Source organism: Poecile atricapillus, chromosome 3 (genome assembly GCF_030490865.1).
Source record: "Poecile atricapillus isolate bPoeAtr1 chromosome 3, bPoeAtr1.hap1, whole genome shotgun sequence".
In the NCBI taxonomy this organism is placed as follows: domain Eukaryota; kingdom Metazoa; phylum Chordata; class Aves; order Passeriformes; family Paridae; genus Poecile; species Poecile atricapillus.
The window spans coordinates 91604025-91625671 of NC_081251.1; the positions used below are offsets into that span (position 1 = coordinate 91604025).

The 21647-nt window shown below is 38.6% G+C and overlaps 1 long non-coding RNA gene across 4 annotated transcripts in view; it reads left to right on the forward strand.

The window, feature by feature from the left end:
- LOC131578063 (uncharacterized) overlaps window positions 1-21647 on the forward strand; it is a 224472-nt gene that overhangs the window by 68838 nt on the left and 133987 nt on the right. For all 4 annotated transcript variants that reach the window (XR_009277370.1, XR_009277372.1, XR_009277371.1 and 1 more), the window contains exon 3: window positions 3322-3374. This is a non-coding gene — a long non-coding RNA (uncharacterized LOC131578063). The remainder of the gene's footprint in view (window positions 1-3321; window positions 3375-21647) is intronic.

Below are 21647 nucleotides of genomic sequence, written 5' to 3' on the forward strand. Positions count from 1 at the left end.
TTGCTTACTGAATGACTCTTGACAGGAGTGATTTGTGTGTATTCACTTTCAAAACTCCATGTGTAGTTTTACTTCTCCATGAAGAGACAGTTTTGAATCGTACTGTAGGAGTGTCATTTGCTAAAGTCCAAACCTGAGTTTTAAGATTTCTTAAAAATAAATATTTCTGTTTTTTTTTTTTTTGATAGGTATTTAAATAATAACAGGCCTTTTTATAAATCAAGTAATTTTTCAAATTTAGCTGTCAATAAGTGGCACAAACAGTGACTTAATTAATGCCTCGTCTTGTAAAGTAATCCAGGAATTCCAGAAAATCTGTGGAAAGCATAATCACAGGTTGAAGTGCAGGGACTGTTATGGGGGAAAACATGAAGAACAGCTGTGATGGGAATAGTGATAATGCACCTTAGTGGCTGTTTAACTGAAAACAAATATTTATCCTCATTTCTGGTTAATTTTCATGCAGAATAGTAGTACCACTGCCTATAAATGGTACTACATTATCAAAGTTGAAGTAAGTGGAATTTTAGTTTATGCCATATTATCCAGTATTTTTAGTTATTTTCACTGCTGACTGAAAAGATCAAACTGAATATTATTCACAAACCTTTCACCTGCATCTCAATAAACAACTTTCTAAGCTGCAGCAAGATTGTCATGACGGGACACCTCAGTCACAATAGAAAACTCTGAGACACTAAGTTCTTTGCTGTATGCTTCTAAAGGAAGAGCTAATGCAATACTCAGTAAACCTTCTTCTAATAGGATATATGATTTAAAATCTGGTGAATCTTGAAGAATCATATTACTTCATTTACTATTACAATCAAGTGGTTTGTATGAATTATGTAGGATTAAAACATGGTGTGTTGCTTTTGTAGCACTTACCTTTTGTATTTTACATTTTTGAAAGAAGAAGAAATTTTGTTCTGACTTTTTTCCTTTGTTCTGACACATGTACCTGAGAGTTCACTGCTGTGAACAACTGAGAAAATTCTACATAAATTGCAGCCCTGTGGCAAATACATATCTTTATTGAGCTGCGTGAAATGATATTCTAACTCACTCTGGGAAAAAGGAGTTGTCTTTTTGGAGATTGGATGTTAGTGGGATGTAATCATTAGAATAACTAGCATGTCTATGACCTCTGAACAGAATGCAGTAAGCTAAAAATTCCTAATTAATACCAACCTTTTGGGCCTGCTCTGTATTTTTGTTATTTTCCACTTAGTAATAGACTCTAGACACTATCCAAAATCTTTCCCAGAAAAGAATGCAGAAAATATGCAGGCTAAATCTACAAATAAATGATTAAGCATACAGGAAAATCCTGCCTAAACTTATTTTAAGGCAGACTAGAAATTCTATTCTAGAAATTTATTTCAAACTTCCTCTGGTTTTCAGTGGCATTTCTAAAATTAGTTCATAAAATAATTTAGAATACTTGGATTTAAGTTACTTTAAAAGTGTTAACTGTTGGGGAGCAAGTACATTTGAATGTATTTCAGGCAACGGTTCTTTGGAAGGAGTGGAAACAAAACTTTTGGAAAAGTTTTCTCTCTCTTTGCTATTTCTGTACCTTATGTACAAAGACTGAAGTGTGGGGTAACATCAAGACATGAAGAGTAAATCCTGAATGATAAGAACAGACAATCTGGCTTTATTTCAGTTGCACAAGCTAATGAATTAATGACATAATTTATTTTAAATATATTTTATTTTTCTGTTTTATTCTTTATTAATAAGATTCTGCAGGGAAATTCTACACTGAAATAAGATTGATCAAGATTTATATTTTGTTTTTATCTTTAAAGACAGATAAGAAATTAATACAACAAGCAAATGTTCTTAAAGTAGGGGGTAGATATTTGTTCTGTCTGGTTTTCTTTTAAGCACTTTGTGACTTCTGAAAACTCGGCTGGCTTTATTTGCCTACTGTAATTCTGTTTCTTGTGCCCTGATCTTCAGTCTATGATTGTCCTTTTTCCAGTCAAAAATGAAAATTTTCTGTAGTTCTTGGATTTACATGTAAGGCAGACTTCACAGACAGGTCTCAGGATAAAAGCTGCTTGCAGATCTCCTGAGTCCTATTTTGTATGTAAAGACTTTATTTGCAAACAGTATCTTCTTCAGTATCATAATAAATAAAACAAGCTGAAAGTTTTAATGTTTAGAAAAGTAGAAAATACATAATCTGTGTAGGCATATAGATCTATCTAGTCTGCACATGTGTTAATCTATCCAAAATATCAGAAGTATCTTGGTTTTCGAGGCTTGCTGATTAAGGGCAATGAGAAGCACAATGAAATGTTTTGTTGGTGACTTGATATGATGAATCCTAGCAGTTGGTGCAAGCCATCACTTCTGGAAACAATGTTTGAATAGCTAAGTGTGATTGTGGTGCAGTAAATTGTGTGTACAGAGATTTCTAAATATAGATGTAGTAATTCAGAGTCAGTTACTGTCAATGCAATTCAAGTCAATGCAGATCTTAAAAATGTCTAAATCAATTTTGACAATGAAAAGAGTAGTAACAGAGAGTTTAGCAACCGTGTGATATGCTTTTAAGAAACAGTATGACTGTTTATCAATACCTCAGTGGTCTGTGATAGAAATTGATGTGACTGTCTTGATATCTGCATCTCTATATTTAATATATACCCATACACACAACACATTTTTCAGGTTTAAAATACAAAGGCCTCTAGTGGAAAGTGCTATCTATTGCCACGTCCTAAGCTGGCAGGGCACTTTGAGCAGCTGACATCTGCCTTCACATATAGGAAACTCTTCCTTTGCTGTACAAAACAACAGGGACCTTGTGTGCATTGGCATCCATTTTATCCCTTTTACTCTACCTTGCTTACTCCACAATGATAGTCTGAATTGGACCTGAGCAGGAGCATTCATTTGGTAAACTACTACAATTGAGAGAAACATGCAAAAAGAATGGGAATGACATTGAAAAACCAAACCAAAAAAAACCCCAAACATCCACAAGCAAACAAAAAAAGATTTATAGTGAGACTAAACCCAAGCTAGGTACCCAGAGAACAACTGGACTTTGTATTAAAGATTGAGGCAAAGAAGGCATTAAGTATCTCAACTTTTTCCTCATCCTTTGTTGCTGTGTTTCCCCCTACATTGAATAAAAGATAGAGATTCTCTTTAGCCCCTCTTCTGTTGCTAATGTGTTCATAGACACCTTTTTTATTGTCTTTTACAGCACTAGATCTATAGCTAAGTTTAATTCTTGTTAGGCTTTGGCCATTCTAATTTTCTCTCTGCATAACCTCACAGCATCCTTATCTTCCACTCTAGGAATCTCCTAGGCTGTTTCCTCTCTGCTGCAGTGCCCTTCCAGCAGACACCTGGTAAGCTGATGTCCTCCGCAAGAAAAGAGAAAAATTGTGAGACCTGTCCTAGCTGCTTCTGGAACATTCTGTCTAGCACCTCCATCCTGCTTGGGTGGTCTCTAGCACCATGACATCCACATTGTTGGCCTTTGCCCTGATTCTTACTCATAGACACTCAACCCATCATTGAGCTCTAGACAACCAAAACTGTCCCCAACACACAGGGCTACCTCCCTATCAATTTTTCTTTGATAAACTCTTCCCGTCAGAAGAGTTTATAGCCATCCATCACAGCTTTCCAGCTGTGTGGGTCTTCCCACCATGTTTCCTTTATAGCAGCTATGTCATAGTTTTCCTGCTGCACAATTGCTTCCAGTTCCTTCTGCATTGGTGAAAATACGCTTCAGCTGAACTATTGATCTTGCCATTTTTTTGGGAAGGACAAGCCCTAATTCCTATGTGACCATTCTCACGCACTTTTGTGGCTTCTAATGTATCAATAACCACTGTGTCTTTGGTGCTGCATGGATCTCAGCATGTGAAATTACCCACATTTCTTTTGAGAAGGTACTTTTATGAGAAGGGAGAAGGAAGAAGGTAAGATTTTTGGTAGAAAACAGATACAAGGAAAAGGTTTTTAGTAAATACAGTTCAAAGAAATTCAATCACATAATAGGGATTAATTTCTTTAAAAAAATCCATCTTCATGAAATGCATATATTACTCCTGCTGTTTCTTCACATATAGAGCGTTAGTGTTGTGCAGTTAAAGTGGCTTTTGTGAAATTAAGCATAAAACAGAGACTCATTTAATTTGTCTCACAAATTCATTTTCTTCTGCAAGGACTCATCAGAGCTCCATAGGAGTAGCATTAATAGCAGTTTTCAGTGTGTAAAATGAAAATATGGGTTCTAAAATGAATAAAAAATGGAAATCTGTATGCTAAGCAAATTCTCCAAAGAGTGATTATTGTGAATGAAAAAGTTTAAGATCTAAAAGGTATTTAGCAGCCTGTGTATATCTGAACCCTCACCTCCCCCTCCTTATCAGTGGTTCACATAATGCATTTGTTTTGTACCTCTGTGGTGCCTTCAAAGCCAGGGGGAAATACAACTGTGTAGGAGATGATGTCAGCATCTGCTATCAAAAGATACAGTGAATGTGTGTGTTTGGGAAAAAAAGGGAGAAGACACTGGCTTTGAACCCAAGTAAGACACCCGTGCCGTGACATTACTGTTTATAGATCAGTACTGATAGAGGAAAACAAATCATTAGGACCCTCACTTCTGCAGCAGACAAAGGTTTGAGCTTTCTGCAAACACTGTGAAGACATCATCTCTGAGTGTCTAGGGAAGCTTTATAAAAGCAGAGAGATGGAGGGGACACCTCTCCCTTCCTTCCTCCTATACACAGGGCACCCATCTACTACTGTGCCAGAAATAAAGTGGTTTTCTGTCTGCTCTGCCTATTACACCCTCTTTTTCTGTCCATGCTTGGGCCCAAATCCTCAGTTTGGCACAGCTCTTCCCAAGCCAATGGAACTGCCCTGCTCAGGAGCTGGCAGCTGAGGATGCAGCAGATATCAGTGTTATTCTTAGGCTCTCTGGCATGCTGACGGCAGAGAGGAGCATCATGCTGGTCTATGCAATCTTGGATTAGATGAGATGATTTTACAGCTTTGAAGCTGACCAGAAGGGAGTTTTGGAGAGGGGATGCACTGTTTTCTGGAAACTAGTCCTAGTTGTTTTGTGTTTACTTCAGAGGTGGAAATATAGGTTGCTGGATCAGAGTCAAATTCTTTGGGAAAATTCAGTTGTCGCAGGTCTGATAGTCTGAACTGATGTACTCCAATTTTGTTTTAGCAATTTTTTTTCCCTCTCCTAAAAGAAGATAATCCCAAATCTGGATTTTTTTGGTTGTTTTTATTTGTGTATTTTGTGCCTGAATTTCTGCCAGATTACAGCCAGGGGATACTTGAGCTGTTAGCCATATAATGGGTAAAAGAACTTCAGAAAGTGTATGTTTTCTGCCACTTAATAATTCTAAGGATCACAAAACTGCATCCAATGCATTTTTAGAATAGTCACATGGGAAGGAAAGTCTGGAGATATTGAGCAAACTAAAATCACTCACTAACTGTTTTGAGAAATTCTTCCACTTTTTGGTGGAATGTGGCAACTGTTAAATGGTACATGGCAACCACAGAGGACAGGATGGGAGACAGGAATGCAAGATTTTTGTGGGAACTTTGGGGGAAATATAGAGACTGCAATGCAACAAACTCCAGGATCTGTTTGTGCAGAGGAATGCACAATTGGAGGAGAATAGGAATAGGAAAAATAGACTTCCCCTCTGTGAAATGGATGTTATTTAAAACAATAGCTAAGAGTTTCTCAAATTACCAAAAAAAATTGTACTGAAAAATACAGAGACAAATACACTGAAGAGGGGGAAAAAGAGAGCAAGAGAAATCTCAAAACTAGCTGGATAATGCTGGTAATTTTAAGACTACTTTTTCTAATATGTGGGCTTTCTTCATATTAATTTTAAAAGTATATGGAAGAGAATTTTACCAAAATTGTTTTGATAAAATGTAAACCCATGGGGATTTCCAAGTGGGAACTTCCTAAATTAAACTTAAATAGGAGTTAAAAAAAATATTTCTCTTTTTAAGTTTTCTGCTTTGTACTTGAAGTTAATTCAACAGAAGATGCTAATTCTGAACCTATAGCCATATCACTAAAAGGCAAGATTCAAAAGACTTTTATTCCCACTTTTATCCTAGGATATGTGACAAGCTCTCAAAATCTTTTAGTGTACCTTTTACAAAAGACAGAGCCCTGAGTGTCTGGCTGTAAACTTTTGGGTACAGAATGCTTTCAAAAACCTGAGCCTTCTCTAGCTGCCTAATTAGGCACCACTTGTGAGTGGTGGAGCATATGAAAAATTGCTTTATGCCCCAAAGGTCAAAAAAGATGCCACTCAACTTCTCTTGGGCTCTCTAGGTTCCACTTTGTCTGAAACTGTACCTCACAGTTGTGGCTCATTGCTGCTTGATCTCTAGGTTTGCTGTGCTCCTGAGGCCTTGACCTGTGAGTTTCTGAGAACTGCTACTGATATTCCTTTAAATACCTGGAGAGCACAACTCAACAGCCTAAGTCCGGTGGTCTTGTATTGTCATATGCTTGTCCTTCTGGAAGTGCCACAGAATTTTTTCTATCTCCTTGAGTGAATTTAAAATGTGATTTGACTCAGGATTTTTGCAGCTGCTGCTCTTATGATGCTATAAAGTGAGATACATAGCATAAGTAAACCTGCTGTATTTGAAGAATCTTGCTCTCTGTGGCTGAACTTTTGAGCTTTTGTCAACTTCAGTGAGCATAGAAATCTGCTTGTACAGCTCAGGCTGCAATTTCGCAACCAGGACTGTTTCATTTTTCCATAATACAACATGTCAGCAGAAACATGAAGGGTAGAGCCAAGGGATCCTGGCTCCCGGGCTCCTACGTTTTCTCTGGACAATAGTTTTCCCTTAGAAACCAATAAGTTATGGACTAAGGACTGCTCAATTTAAGATTATCTAGGGCTTTATGGCTAAAAGGATTTTATTAAATAGGAGTGATTACTAAAGTGTGTTACTGTTGAGGGGGGTGAGGATAGTTAAAAATTATGAAAAGGCTTTGCTTGAAGCAGAAAAGCACTGTAAATACTTAAAAATATCTTTGCTAATGTTTTTATTTTAAAAATGGAAAAAGTGAGTCAGCACTGAAGGCTCTGTATTCACTGCTAAGCCCAAACTCGGCTGCTCTGGAGAGTCTCCCCATTCCCTGCCCCCATCTGTGCTTTTGGTACAAATGAATATAGCTACTCCTAATTTAGCTACATGCAGTTGCTACCTTTGCATGGGCTGTAACAGTCATCCTGAGAGATCTGCTGCTGTAAGACTTTTTTCTCCAAGTCTGTAACCTCTGTGCAAAAATACAGAGAAAATGATATGCAGGAATCACCTCTGGGTGATGAGTATGTTCTGTCTCTGGACTGCTGGAACAAGAAAGTGATGCTGGTGGAGCATAGCAGAAAACCAAATAGATTTTAATATACACTTAGACTTATTTATACTTGGTCCAGAGGGTAACTCACTGTGGTGATAGCTCTGGGCAAACCTACAGAAATGATTCTTTCTAAATGCCAGGACACTTTGCACTCTGATTCTATACCGCATTTTGTGTTGTGATAAAAGGCGGAATACCTGTATTGGAGGGTCCTTAGCAGTTACTGGGCTTATAGGAAATAAGTGAGAAATATTTTCTATTCTAATAAGTAGATACCATAGAGGTATGTATAAAAATATGGATTGCATTATCTTTTGTTTCCTAATGCCAAAAGTCTTCCTCCCTAGCATACAGTTTTTCTAAAGAAAAGCTATATTCTAATTTTTTTTTGATTCAGCACCTCCTTCGGGTCCCAGTCTGACAGGGTTTTCAATGCACACTGCAAGCCTAAGCGGAATGCACACCATGCTGTGAAAGAGATACATTACATAAGAGGCCTCTGAGGCTTACACAGAGCTGGACTGCAGTGTAAACTGTCTCCGGGACGGATAAAAACCATCTCGCAAACTAGGATTAGCACTGATTCTTGTCAGGGGCTCTTGATTTGAGAGAAGAGAAGGAAATTTGTGTGTGCTGTTTTAGGGAGTTTTAGCAGCTATATAAACCACAGTTCAAAATTCTGATGTGTATCTAACCATCAGCATGCCTGAACTGTGTTTGATAAAAGGGGCAATGAGCTCCAGTTATGTAGCCCTTACTCCCGCTGGTTCTCCTCTGCAACCAGAGAACAACCAGGACTATTTGCATATAAATCCTGAGCATTTGGCAACTTTGCTGCAGCAAGAGAGAAAGGGAAAGAAAGGCAAATTCCCCATAAGTTAGTGTTTCAGCCACAGTGCAGAAGATTTACTTTATCCACTGCTTGGCAAGTGATCCCAGCAAGGCAGCTGGGTGTCTGTGTGCCTGTCTACAGATGCTCTACAATGGCCAGAGCCTAGCATCTGAAGGACTGTCTGAAGTTCTGGGGTGATGAGTGGTTACAGTTTGATCCCCTCAATACAGTTTGACATTTGTTTGTGAGTTTCACTTTGTGGAGGGAGCGTCAGACCCTTCCTGAAGGTCACTCCAAAGCTCCTGGCCAGACATCCATGGAGAGACTTGCTTCCTGTGACAGTTCATTTCCAGTCTCAGTGCAGACAGGCTGCTTCCACTTTAAAGCCCAAAACTGCTTTCTATCAGCACATACAGGATGGGAGATGTCCTCCCAGACCTCCAGGCAGGACAAACTCACACGCCTTTTTAGTTCAACAAAAGTTGTACGTTACTGAGATTTCTGAGTGAATTACTGGCAGGCATTCAGATTACAAGAAAGAAGACAAATACTCAAAATACCTGTGTTTAAAAAGATGAAAAAAGTGGTATGTGCCAGAAACAAATCCCTGTAGTTACTGGCCATTTTCCTAAATATGGATCTGCATGGTAGAGTGGTGGAGAAATTGGATCATGTTAATTATCGAACACTTCAAGTCACGCCCATCACAATACCAAGCATTTTACTGGAGATACTCAGCACCTTAGGGACTTATAGGAATCCTCCAAGTTCAGTTTCAAAGCACGAAGGTAAATTAAGGAATGGATTTACAAGGAGAAGGATGTATTATCAAAATATTAAACCTATGTTAGTCCTCCACACCATTATATTTTCCTTCAACTTTCTTATCAAATTGTTGCAGAAAGCTATGTGTGAAGGCTGTTACACGAAGCTGTTAGATAGGGATATATAATGCATCCTTCTGATACACAAAGCTTTCAGAAAGCCTAGAAGCAAACTATAAAATGCTGCCAAGTATGGCCTGTTTCAGATCACAGTCTTATCTTTCAGATCTTCTAGATACTTTTAGACCGATTTTTTTATACATATTTGTGCCTCAGGTAAAAAAAGATTTAAAAAAAAAATAATTTAAAATTGTATCGGCTTTTTGTTCATTTTTGCTTAGAGTTGCAGATAAAGTTGCTGAACTTTTATCAGCCAAACCATCTTCAAAACATATTTTCTTTCCAGGAGAAAGGCCTACACACAAGCCTTTTATGGCATTGTGTATTTATAGCTCTAGTCTGTACTGTGAATGAATAGCTCCACAAAACACAATGCAGAGGCATTTGATGAGCGTGATCATCAGTCATGGAATCACAGGATCACAGAATGGGTCAGGTTGGAGGGAGCCTCAGTGGGTCATCTGGTCCAACCTTTCTGCTAAAGCAGGGTCACCCCAGAGCACATGGCACAGGACCCTTGAATATTTGCAGTGAGTGAGACTCCACAGCCTCCTGCACAGTCTGTTCCAGTGCTTGGTCACCTGCACAGTGAAGCTGTTGTTCCTCATGTTCAGGTGGAACTTCCTGTGCATCGGTTTCTGCCCATCACCCCGTGCCCTGTTTCCTGGCACCAGTGAGCAGAGCCCAGCTCCATCCTCTGACACCCTTCAGGCACTGACAGACATTGATGAGGTTCCCTCTCACTCGCGTCTCCTCGAGGCTGCACAGGCACAGCTCCCTCAGCCTTTCCTCCTAAGAGAAATGCTCCAGTCCCTTAATCATCTTTGTTTCTCTCTGCTGGGTCTGCTTAGTCCAGTGGAGGTCACTGTGTGAAAGGTATGTGGAAGTGGAGGTGTGTGAAAGGTGCAAGGAACCTGCTTGGTTTTCCATTCTCACACAAAGAGTGGAAGGGAAAGACTTACCCAAGTTTGGGAATGATTGAGGGCATCACCACAGGACTGGCTTCTCTGAACTGCTGCAAAGCCAAAACTCTGCCCTCATTCCTAAGTCTTGCACAGGTCCCTGCAGAGAAATGGGGAATAATGTCAGGACAAAGATGAGTCATGACTCGGGCAACTGGTCATTCAAAACTTTTCAAAAGGTGACGGTGGCTGATCCCAGTCACCTGCTGGTACTCTGAGACAAAACATGCACAAGACGCACTGGTGCTCCACCAGCCAGCAAGTTCACCATCTGCAATTCCTGCTAGTACTGGAAATAGCTTACATCCAGAAAAATTTGGGTGTCAGGTCTTACATCCTGCCTCTGTCACCCAGTGATATGGTACATGGTATTTACACCTCTGAATGCCCAGCCTGCACACTGCTCCCAACAGTGTCTTTCTAACGTAGCAAACTTTGGATGGCCTTTGTCTGCAGCCATATTTTCTGAGTCCATCTGCTTTATTGAATTCCAGGGCCTAGAGGAACATCCAGGCCTTAGAAATAAGGCTGTTTTCTTACAAAATGGAAGGATTACAAGAGATAGCATGTTTTGCCAGTAAAAAGGGAGATTGAAGTAATTGCTAATGTGAAATATACAAAATATTTCAGTAAATCAATCATACTCAAAATACTGTTTTGTATATAAACCTGTTCTAAGATAAATATTTAGCATTTTGAAATCTATACTGCTTTTCATTGGAAATAAAATTTGTCAGTAATTGAATCCATGATAGTAGTTGGTTCTGTACAGTTTGATATTTTATCTTTTAGTACTGGAAAAAATTCTAATATTTCATCATTCTTATTTATTTAATGTGTTTAGAGAACATGGAAGAATGCTGTGCAAAAGCTTGTTAGCAACTGAATGACATACCTGAGCTGTTTGGGAAAAAATTATTTGGCTTAAATGTCTTCCCCCACTATTAGGTATCTGCCTTTATCACCTCTGAAAGTGTGGGAACCTAAAAGAAATTAGGAATCCATTTTAGGTAATTAGTTCCTGTTATTACAGGCAGATTTTATAGGAATCTGGATCTCACTAGTTCTGATAGCAAGTGTAAAATTGTCAGTAGTAGCTTCCCAAGTAACTGTGAAAATCTGGTGTGTAGACAGAGTATCAGCACATAACTCTACTTCTCAGAAGCATCTTCCCTGTGAAATGCTATGTAAAAGTGGCTCTGAAACTATTTTTGGAGGGCATTTCTGTATGCTTCCTCTGCCACTTTATTCATCTGGCAACTTCCTCTTAATTAATATTGCATGCCAGTAGGGATAAACAAGATCCAGGTCCCAGTCCCTGCCACAGTGAACAGAAATCCTATCAATGTAGAAAGCAGAGCACAGGTTCCCTCTCTAGCAGGTGTGTGTAACAGGCATCCAGCTGTTTCAGGTTTTTTCTATAAAACCAGGCTTTATGCATTACATATGTAATTAGTAAATTACAGTTATAATGTGCAATTTGTCCCAGGAAAGGACTCCTGCTCCTCTCAGCTGGAAGAAAGTTTTGAACTGATGTCTCTTGGGAAAGCAAATGAGACCAAAAAGGGAACATTTAATGAAGCAAATGTACAGAAAAACCTGTGCAACATAAGGCCTCAAGTTGTCTAGACTTGGAATGAAGAACTTTGTTTTATTTTTCAAGTATTTTAGCAAATATTGCCAAAACAAAGCAGAATTTTATGAACAAAATGTCTCTCAAAAGAACATTAGGATAACTGTGAAATCAAACACGTACAAAAACCACAAAAGGATACAAAAATAAAAATTTTGTTAAAGAACCCCAAGAAAGAATGCACCTCTAGATAAAGTGGTTTGCAAATTTCTTTTTCAAATACAGGCAGATTTGCAGGCCCTTGTTATTAGAGGGTATAAATGACGCAAAGTGCAAGTCATAAATGTGTGTTGCTGTGAAAGATTGGGTGCAGTTTTGGGTGAGCTGTGGTGTGATATTTCCACTTGATATCTAGAGTCAGCCAATAGCAGCAGGTGGCGAGAGGCTGAGGAGCACAACATGTTCCAGTAGCACCTGAGGTTTGATCTCTGTGGCACGCTTGCTGTATGCTGCACAGAAAGCCTCTGTCAGGGCTTCCTTGTCTTTGAACTCAAGTGCATACAAACCTCAAGCAGTTTAATTTAGTTCAGATCTTCTGTAATGACCATTTCCTTAGAGGTGTATGTCCCTGAACCAAGAAATAGTTCTCAGATATTCTGGTGCAGGCACTGATGATTCTGTAACAGATTTGTATTTAATCCTTTATCTTCTGTTTGCATTCAGCAATTGTGCCTTCTGCAGGATCTCACTCCTACCCACAATAGTTACAAGTTACGGGTGTTCAAACACTTTGCTGAGCTGTGGTGCTTCTCTGCACAATTTAGAAAATCACCACCTCCATGGTCAGAAAATAGATAAGATGGTTTGTACTACATGAGAAGAAGGATGGATGTTTGTATAATTCATTGTGCAAAAAGAGAAGGTGTGAGCAGTGTTAAGTCAGGGATTGCAGATGTGCCTACTGTGCTATTTTACTGCTTATAACAAGATATCCTCTGGAGTGAATGCATCAACCTGGGAATGTTTTTACATTTAGGAATGGGACTCATTTCATTTCACAAATGGAAGGATGGTACCTAAAGGTCCAGTTTTGTTTTGGGTTCTTCGTCTATAAAATGTCAATCTTTGACAAATTGGAATGAACGTTCTAATGCAGGTGATGTTATATTTTAACCTCAGGGTATGTGGGGCTCTGGTGTAGTGCTTTCTTCACAGTGTCCCCAAGGCAGAAGATCAAAAATGATCTTCTGCCTTGGGGAAAGAGCTCATTTTGCACATGTAGCTGTAAATCCAGTGGAAGCTTTTTGTGACATCTTTCTATAGATGAAGCAATGTGGAAAAAGATCCTATGCCACTGAAACCTAGAAGAGTTTGTTTAGGTAGTGAGAACTTCATTTTAGATAAGTTTTGATCAGAACTGTCCTGCTTACTTCCTCCTGCACTTGGTTTTGAATTTTTTTTTTACTTTTTTTTTTTTTTTCAATATAAGTATGTGGGCAGTTTTTGTCTTTCTTTTCTTGGTTGGTTTAATTTTTTTTTCTCTTCCTCACAAAAAACACAAGTGTGCTTTTATGTCCTCAAGGAATATGACCGCCTCTAAATGGAACAACCACAAAAGTGGCCTACAGGGTTATATTTCAATTTTGCAGAACAAGAAAAGGAATAAGGATCTAGATGGGATCTGTACTTTCATCTATTTTAGGATGGTACCCAGGACTGGTTGCTGCCATACAGTTATTGCTGCCCACTGAACCTGTTGGTGAACTGTGCAGTCAGAAGCCCCCAGCTGCATCAGCTTGCATTAGTCTAGACTGTAGCTGCAGAGAAGGGGACCTGTCTCTTCACTATTTTCTTCTGATGACGTCTAATGCTGGCTGTGACTTCCTCTGGATGTTGTGGGTTTCAATCTGCTTTCAGTTTTAGTGGTTACATTGGTTTGTTACAAAGCTCTTTTCCTAGTCAGGCTGAGTGAATATGCAAGCTGAATGTGATAGGAGAATCTAATATCTGTTTTTAATTCATACTCCCTAAATCTGTGTGGTCATATGAGCCTTTTAATTTTCATTTGTATAAGTGAACAACTGAGTGAAAAAAACCTCTGCAATTTTCTGGTCTTCTGACACATTGGAGTAAAAAGATTTGTTTTTTCTTACTTAAAAGGCATCTAGCCACATTTCTGCATAATCTCCTGTTTTGCACTCTGAATTAGATCTGATTCAAACCCCAAATACATAGGTCTTACTATAAGATATCAGTTGAGAATTTTTATTTTCAGTGAAAGTTTTTTTTGTTTTCTTTTCCATTTCTTTATGTACCAAAAGAACTTAGATCTACATATTGTTTGCAGAATGCAAACAAATAATAAAGTAATAAAGACAGTCTTCTAAGAGTAATATAAATATGGATGATAAACATAAGTATATAAGATGTATATACAATTAAACTGTTTTTTCTCGGGTGAAATCTTGTGACAGCCAAAGAGAAAATGAAAAATGATGATAGGTGAAAAAAAAAATTATATACTTCTAATGCATGAAAACCTTCATCTTGTGCCAGGAGAAACGAGTGTATCTGGGTTATACTTGCTGGGTACAAAGTTGAAATGAGATTATATCTTAACTTACTCATGGCATTTTCAGTTGTTTCTGTACTGTATTTTTCTTTTTTGGTTTTCTTTTGGCATATTATTCCATTCCCTACAGAGAGCACTAATTGAAGAAAACATGCAACATTTTAAGTCAGGCTGAGACTAGACTGTGCCTGATTAAGGAGAGAGTGGATTTGTATTTTGTGGTTGCTATATCCTTTTTTTGAAATGTTCTGTATTGTGTTGAGTACCGACATATAATGTGAGACCTTTTCCATAGGGTGTCCAGGCTCCTCTGGGAGATGATGCCAGGGCCAGCACACCATTTGGGAGAAGATCTGTTCCTCTAGGTCCAGAAGGAAAAAGGCCCAATGCCTACACATAAGAGCAGTGGGCAGTGAAAAGCTCTGTAATTCCTGCTAATCCAGAAACAGAGTGAAACCACATAAAGGCCAGTCATTGTCCTGCCCTGGACTGCCGGGACAGTGTGGTATAGCCATCTGTAAGGACAATCAGCTTAAGCCAAACTCCAACATCCTGAGGCATACAAATTTCACATTTCTCTAGGAACCAACATTTTCACCTTAACCCTCAGCACAGATGTAGGTGTGAAAGCAATTTTGCTTAGACCAGAGAGGCCCCTTGCCAAAGGCAGTTTTCTGCAGTTTTAGTGCATTAAAACGGCATAGTTTGTGTTTATGATAATGCTGCAAATGTAACTTGTTCATGAGTTATGTGTCTTCACATAACATCACTGGTTGCAGTGAATATTTTAGAAAATATATATTTTCTTCTTCTTGTAGCAGAATTCAGGTGGAAATTACAGTTGTATGGTGTCAGTGTTGATAAATAAATAGCACTAGTCTTCCTGGACAACACCGCTCTAAAATGATCTTGGTCAGATACTACTTTGTGAGTTCATTGTGGTTGTGCACTAATGATATTAAGCATTCTAGTTTTGAGGAGTTTTATATTGTGGTTGACTGTACTGCAGAGATGCCATTCTTCTAGGTAGTGGTGGAGTCATGCTAGCAGCCATCAGCTAAACATGGGATGATAAAGCCACTGATATCTTGGTCATGTCTAAAGCAAAACTGCCTCAAGTCTCAAAAAACTCCCTCTTACCCCCTGAGTTACAACTTATCATATTGCTTTGCAGACTTTTTATTCTCAGACCAAGATGAAATTATGTCCTATAGCAATATTTAATCCCTTAGTAGTGTATTTAAGTGACTACCCTTCATTTTCTACAGAGCTCCCATGGCACAATAGTTTCTGTGGAAACTCGGAGCCCTTGCCACTTCGCTACACTATGTCAATAAACTGCTTTTGAGGCTACTGCTTTTGAGGCTCTGGTTTATAGATTTTGAATTGCTCTAAACATTTATAGCACTATGTAAAAATAATCCTTAGTCTAGTAATATTACCTTGTAACTAAAATAAATAGATAATTGAAAAACAGCCTCAGTAGAGAAGATTACCTTCAAAAGAGTTTTTCCACAGCACCGGAAAAACCCAAGTTCATTTTCAATTAAAAGAGGCTGCCTGTGAACTTTTAAGTAGTTTCCTCAAGTTTAGAACGTAATTAAAGCTTGTAATTTCTTTTTGGGCTAACAGAATATTTCAGTAGTTGAAATTGCCCTAGATTGATCATTGTAGTAAATGCAGATTACACTACCCAGCCATATCAAAACCCAGTGCTGTGCCCAATATCCCAGCATGATGGCTGTGTCAGGGAAAGGTGAAGCCCAGTGGATGCAGCTCAGCTGGTCCTGGTTGCCTGTTTTCAGTGACATCAGCATGGTTCTCTTACACCTCCCTCCTGACAAGAGCCAGATAGGAGCATGTGATGGGTGAGGAAAGCTGTGCTCAGGCTGGTCCTGCCTGAGGATGCTGTCAGGATGTGGGGAAAGGCCATGCCCTCCCCTGGGAACTGCAGTGCCCTCCCATGTCCTCCGGTCTAGGTACAGATTTTGAATTTCCTTTTCTGAATAGTACAGAATATGAACTCCAAAGGACTGAAATAGCAGAAGGTAAATTAAATATTATATGATTTTTGTTTAGTTATAGCCAAATGCAAAAGAAAGTGTGCATTTACAGTGTGCAACATATTTACTAATGCCTTAAGAAATGGGCTGATAATTCTTCTCTCTTGGAGAAATAATACTGTGTATATTCTACTTTTAAACTCCTTTTACTGAATGATTGAGCCAACCATTTGAGTGTGTGGCTTTGCTTCCACATAGCAGAGTATATCACAGAGCAGATATATTAAGTCCAGAAAGTTCCAGAAAGAGAACCATGATTTAGTGTGGTTCTGCAGCAGAACTTGAGTTTTGGCAAAACTTACGGTGAGTATTTAGGAAGCTCCAACATGGTGACCCTAAACTTTGCATTGAAATTGCAGGGCATGTTCCCACCTGACAATAATTTCATGCTGGGCAGTAGCACCGGTGCTCAGGAGAGCTGACTGACTTTGGTGTGGAACTGTCAGGCACTGCAGCTTGTCCCTCAGCTACAGTGTGGAGCCAAACAGGGATGTGCCTGGCATACTTCAGAGCAAGATGATCACACATACAAGGATCTTCATGCCTCGTAGTCACAACTAGGCCTTCCCTGAGACAGGAGATTTTGTCCCCTTTTGTCCTCTTTACCACTAGTTTGTTGAGGCTCCAAGTAAATCCTACAGCTTGCTGTAGAGTTTGTGGCTGAGTCTGGAACTGAACCAGCATCTTTGTGTCCCAGCCTATTGTCCTAGTCACTCTCTGTTCTTCAGAGTCTGACTCAGCACTCCTCAAATATCTCAATTTCCATTTCTCCATTTTTTTCTGATTTTGTATTTTCTCTCCCAAGCAAGCTTCTGGCTCCACTTCTATTTTTCCTTCTTGCCTCTCTTCATTATTTAATCTTTAAATATTCAGACAACTCAATGAATGGCAATATAGCATTGTGGAAAAACTGTTACAGTTGGATGATGTGACATAATCTCATTGCTTATTGTGTTAGAGATGATTTATTCTGTTTTATCAGTTTGTGAATAGGTTACCCTTTTCCAAATACTAGGATGTATTTTTTTTTTTCATTAGCTCACAACTGATCCTGTAAGTTCAATATTATTTTTTTTAATTTCTTCAAATTAGGCTTTTTTTCCAGGGAGAAAAAGAGGATACTGAGTTCTTTCTGGGTAAATGTATAGATTTTGCCAGTGTGCAGCAAGTTTGAGCTGGAAAAAATGTGGAAATAATAAAATGTCATCCAAGATGGAAAAGAAATGGAGGGATTCTTTTTAAGCACAGTCATAAGAAACAAAATTGATCTTTAAACTATCCCCTACAATTTTGGGAGAGGTCACTATAACAAAAACTAGCAAGCTGCAGTTGTAAACTATTGATGAGACCGACATTAAAAGGAGAGTTTGTTTTGGAAGATGATTTCACGCTGAAAGGCATTACTCTCAAAAGCACACAATGTTACTAGTAAGAGGAAATATAACACCTCACTTGACATCATTGCATTGTTTCATGAATTGTGCTTTTGTTTTATCTCCTTGCTAGTCTGGGAATATCTCTTCTTTACAGGTGTAAATTATAACATGTTGGCATTTAGCTGGCATCTTCTTGTTCTCTTAGTTTACAGCCATGGTCAGGGCAATTTGCTTTGGAGTAACAATTTGATTTAATGATACCAGCACTAATATTCTTCATAAATGTATTAGCAACTTCTGTGTAGGTACCTCTCAGTTTGGTCAGAATTAGCTCACTTCATTTTCCCCTTTAATCCCATTCAAACAAAACTATAGAGTCAGATATATGGTTCTGTATGTACATTATGGATGGGAGAGAGAAGGATAGTCCTAAAATCTGTTTTCTGTAGTCTGTTTTATGGACAACATACTGGGTTTATTACAGTGATAACAGTGTGTTTCACCTCTTTTTTCTGTCCATGAAAACTGGATGTAAGAAACAGACTTTTTTGTTTGTCATTTTTCTGGAAACTTTTCTCTATCTTTGATGGGAAGCTGCAATGTTATTTCTTGCCAGCAACAGACAAATCTTAATGAGGTATTTGAGGAGTCCCAATGGAGAACCTGCCACATATAGAGAAAATATAGATTATATGCAGGAAATACACAGGCCAATGCTTTGTTTTATGGATCGTCCTGTCACACATAACACGGAACTGTTCATGTAGTCATTTGTATGACTGTTCTTGATTAATATATTTCAATAGTAAATTTCTCACAGGAGACTAAGTAGTTGGTTTCATACAGGCATTTGAAAAGAGCAGTCCTGTCTTCTGAGAAAATTCATGTCCATTTTAGAGATTTATGCCCAGTTCTAAACATAATCGATTGTAGATTAATTTCTGTTTCTACGGTTTTGTGGTAACCTTTTCTTTCTGAAGACTCTACTTTTGAAATCTCTTGGAATTTGGGTAGGGAAGGATCAGAAGTTAAACCTTCCCTCCCTTTTCTTTTTGTCATGATGCTTTTCCTACTGTTAATTTTCAAACTTTGACAATGACTGGGCTTTCAGCAAGCCACTGCATGTTAGCACCCTCGAAACCCTAGAACTAAAGCTAACTTGTGCAGCTGTAGTGCTTCAGACAGTCTGAAGGGTGACTTGCTTTCTATATCAGGGTTATGCTCACACTGCTCTCTGGCAAACTCTAAAGGTAAACGCCCAAAGAGGGGAAGGCAGTGGCTGTGGGGTGAGCTGTAAATACAGCTGTCTGTGAATCAAACCACTCTCCCTCTCCCACCCTTTCTAGAAATCTATCAAGCTGGCAGGCTGCCCTGCTTGAAATAAATGTGGAAAATATTATGTAACTTTGCCCTGTGCGCTGCTGCGCTGACAGTGTATGCACTAGTCAGGTTTTAGTTACACTATCTGTTCTGGCTATTTATAGTGACCAGAGTCTTCTCTCTTTAAATTTATGCCTGTATTTCCTTTGCCCCCACCCTTGCATTTATGCTTTTTTCCCCCCCTTTTCCATCAACAACAGAATGCAACTCATCTTCTGCAAAGAGAAGAACAGCTTCAGCAAAGCTTAACGGCTATTCCTTCTTAAAAATAATACACCCCTCCAACAACAACAAAAAGCAAACAAAAACCCCTAACAAACTGCTGGATGAGGGATTTATCACCTCTGACTGTAGCCAAGCACTGAAACAGTCTCAGATCCCCTCCCCTAGAGTTATACGCTGTGTCAATACCTCCCTCTGCTGAAAGCTCTACATTCTTCCTCTCTTGCTTGACTACATTTTGCTGTGGCAGGACTTGCATAGACCAGAAGGAATCTGTGATACATAATAGAGCAACCTGCTTGCTGCAACATAGCTGCCCTACCGACATTATACCCTCTGGGCAGTGCATTAACTTAAACTATTTGTCCTTCCCCAGTGTGGCTGTTGGCAGACTAAAATCTGAGATTAGGAAAAGATGATAATTTGGAGTCAGATGACTTTCAAAAATACTCTTTCAGTAACTCCTGTGATGGGATTCAATCATTGTCAAGGGACATTCTGTTTAAAGACAATTCTATTTGACTGAGCCTTACAAATTAGTTTCCTTCAGTTTTAATCACTTAACTAGTTTTTGTTCTAGAAATAGTAAAATTACCATGTGGTTTGTGATCCATTGTGCTGCATAAACTACCATGTAAAACTTTTAAGTGTTGTATTACTCAAACAGATTGAATTATCCTAATGATTGGAAAATCTATGAATCATCTCAACTACAACTGGTGTGGTTATTAGGGAGCTCAGTTTGTCAGAGGCTGCTTGGGATTAGAGACTCAAGGCAGTCATTTCTCATCTCAGATTATTATACTATAAAGATTTTAAAGTGACCAACACATTTTATTTGTGTCTGTTTCAGGTACCCCAAACCGACATACTAAAAAGGCTAGTGATTTTGTCAGAGGTGAACAATTGAACTCAGTGGAGGATCAAGCAACTTCCTGATGTCTCAAGTTATGCCCCTAATTTTAGTAGAGGACTGGAAGCAAAAGACCCTAATTCAAACCCCTTATTTTTCTTTATGTTTATCACTCCCTTGGAAATCTTGGAGTGTCTGCCTGTGTTGTAGGAAAGGCTAATGCACTGCAAAGGCATAGCTGAGCTACAGCAGTTCACAGCTTTTTTTAGTTAATAATTTTTAATATTTCCTCCTTATGTTCAGTTGCTTCAGATCAGATGAGTTTTCCCTCTATTTGATGGCAAATGGCAAACAACCATTTTACATCAATTTTGTTCTAAAAAAAGTATATATTAGGTTGCTTCTATTAACTTTTTCAACTTTACTTTTTAATGTGTTCAGGGAAGTTTGGTAATGTTGGAGGTGAGAAGAATAATAAGGAATAAAGAAAAACAGAAATTCTGTGTACAGAAAATTGTTCTGATTGGATGGGGTTCAAAAAAAGCACACAAGGCAGAGCAAGGGCAGAAAGCAGACAGGAGGGTGCAGGAAGGAGCGCAGCTGTAGGGAATAAAAACACTTAGGGGAAGGTCATATAAGGAGGAGAAGAAATCATCATTATGTGGTGAAGTTTTCAGGAAGACGCTATTGTATGCAGGCTTGTAAGGAGAACTGACCTTAAAAAGGAAGAAATAAAGGACTACTTGCTATAAAAATGATGGTAGGAATTAGGCTTTGTAGGAAGAGAGGAGGGTTAGATTTAGAGTGTACTGTAAGTCTGAGGTCTTATGGGTCCCTGGAAGATGTCTTTTCCTAGCAGGAGAAGACTTGGTCAAGGAAGCATGACTTGAAGAAGGGTACCCTGTAGAGAAACAGAGGTGTCAAAGATACCTATGTGATTTATTGAGCATATTTTTTTATGGAGGTTTGCTCATTCTTAATTATGCTGCAGAATATTCTATTATTTCAGCTTCATACCTTGCATATTTATAACAGTTAGGAAAATGCTAGCGAAGTTATTTGCTTTACAGAAGGAAGAGCTTGCCATGCATTTGAACTTGACATTTTTTCAAAAATGCATGATCTGATATTAAGATTTTGTTTGGATATTAAGCCACTCATACACAGGTTTCATAAAATGCTGGCTGTGACCTGCTGAGACAAACCTGAGAAGCAGAGATGCAGAATTACTCAAATGGATATGGAAAAAGGGATCTTAACTGTTTTTCCTAGACTTCACTGGCATAGCCAAGTGAAATGGATATGCCAAGGTTTCTAGCATTGGGCTGGGTGTTATTATTGCTAAAGAAAAAGGCATGTTTTTTGCCTCAGACTTTTTAAATTTTTTTTTTCCCCCCAGGCTGTGGTGCACAAGGATGATTTAGAGAGAGACATGTAACTGACTGAACTTTTCAATGATTAA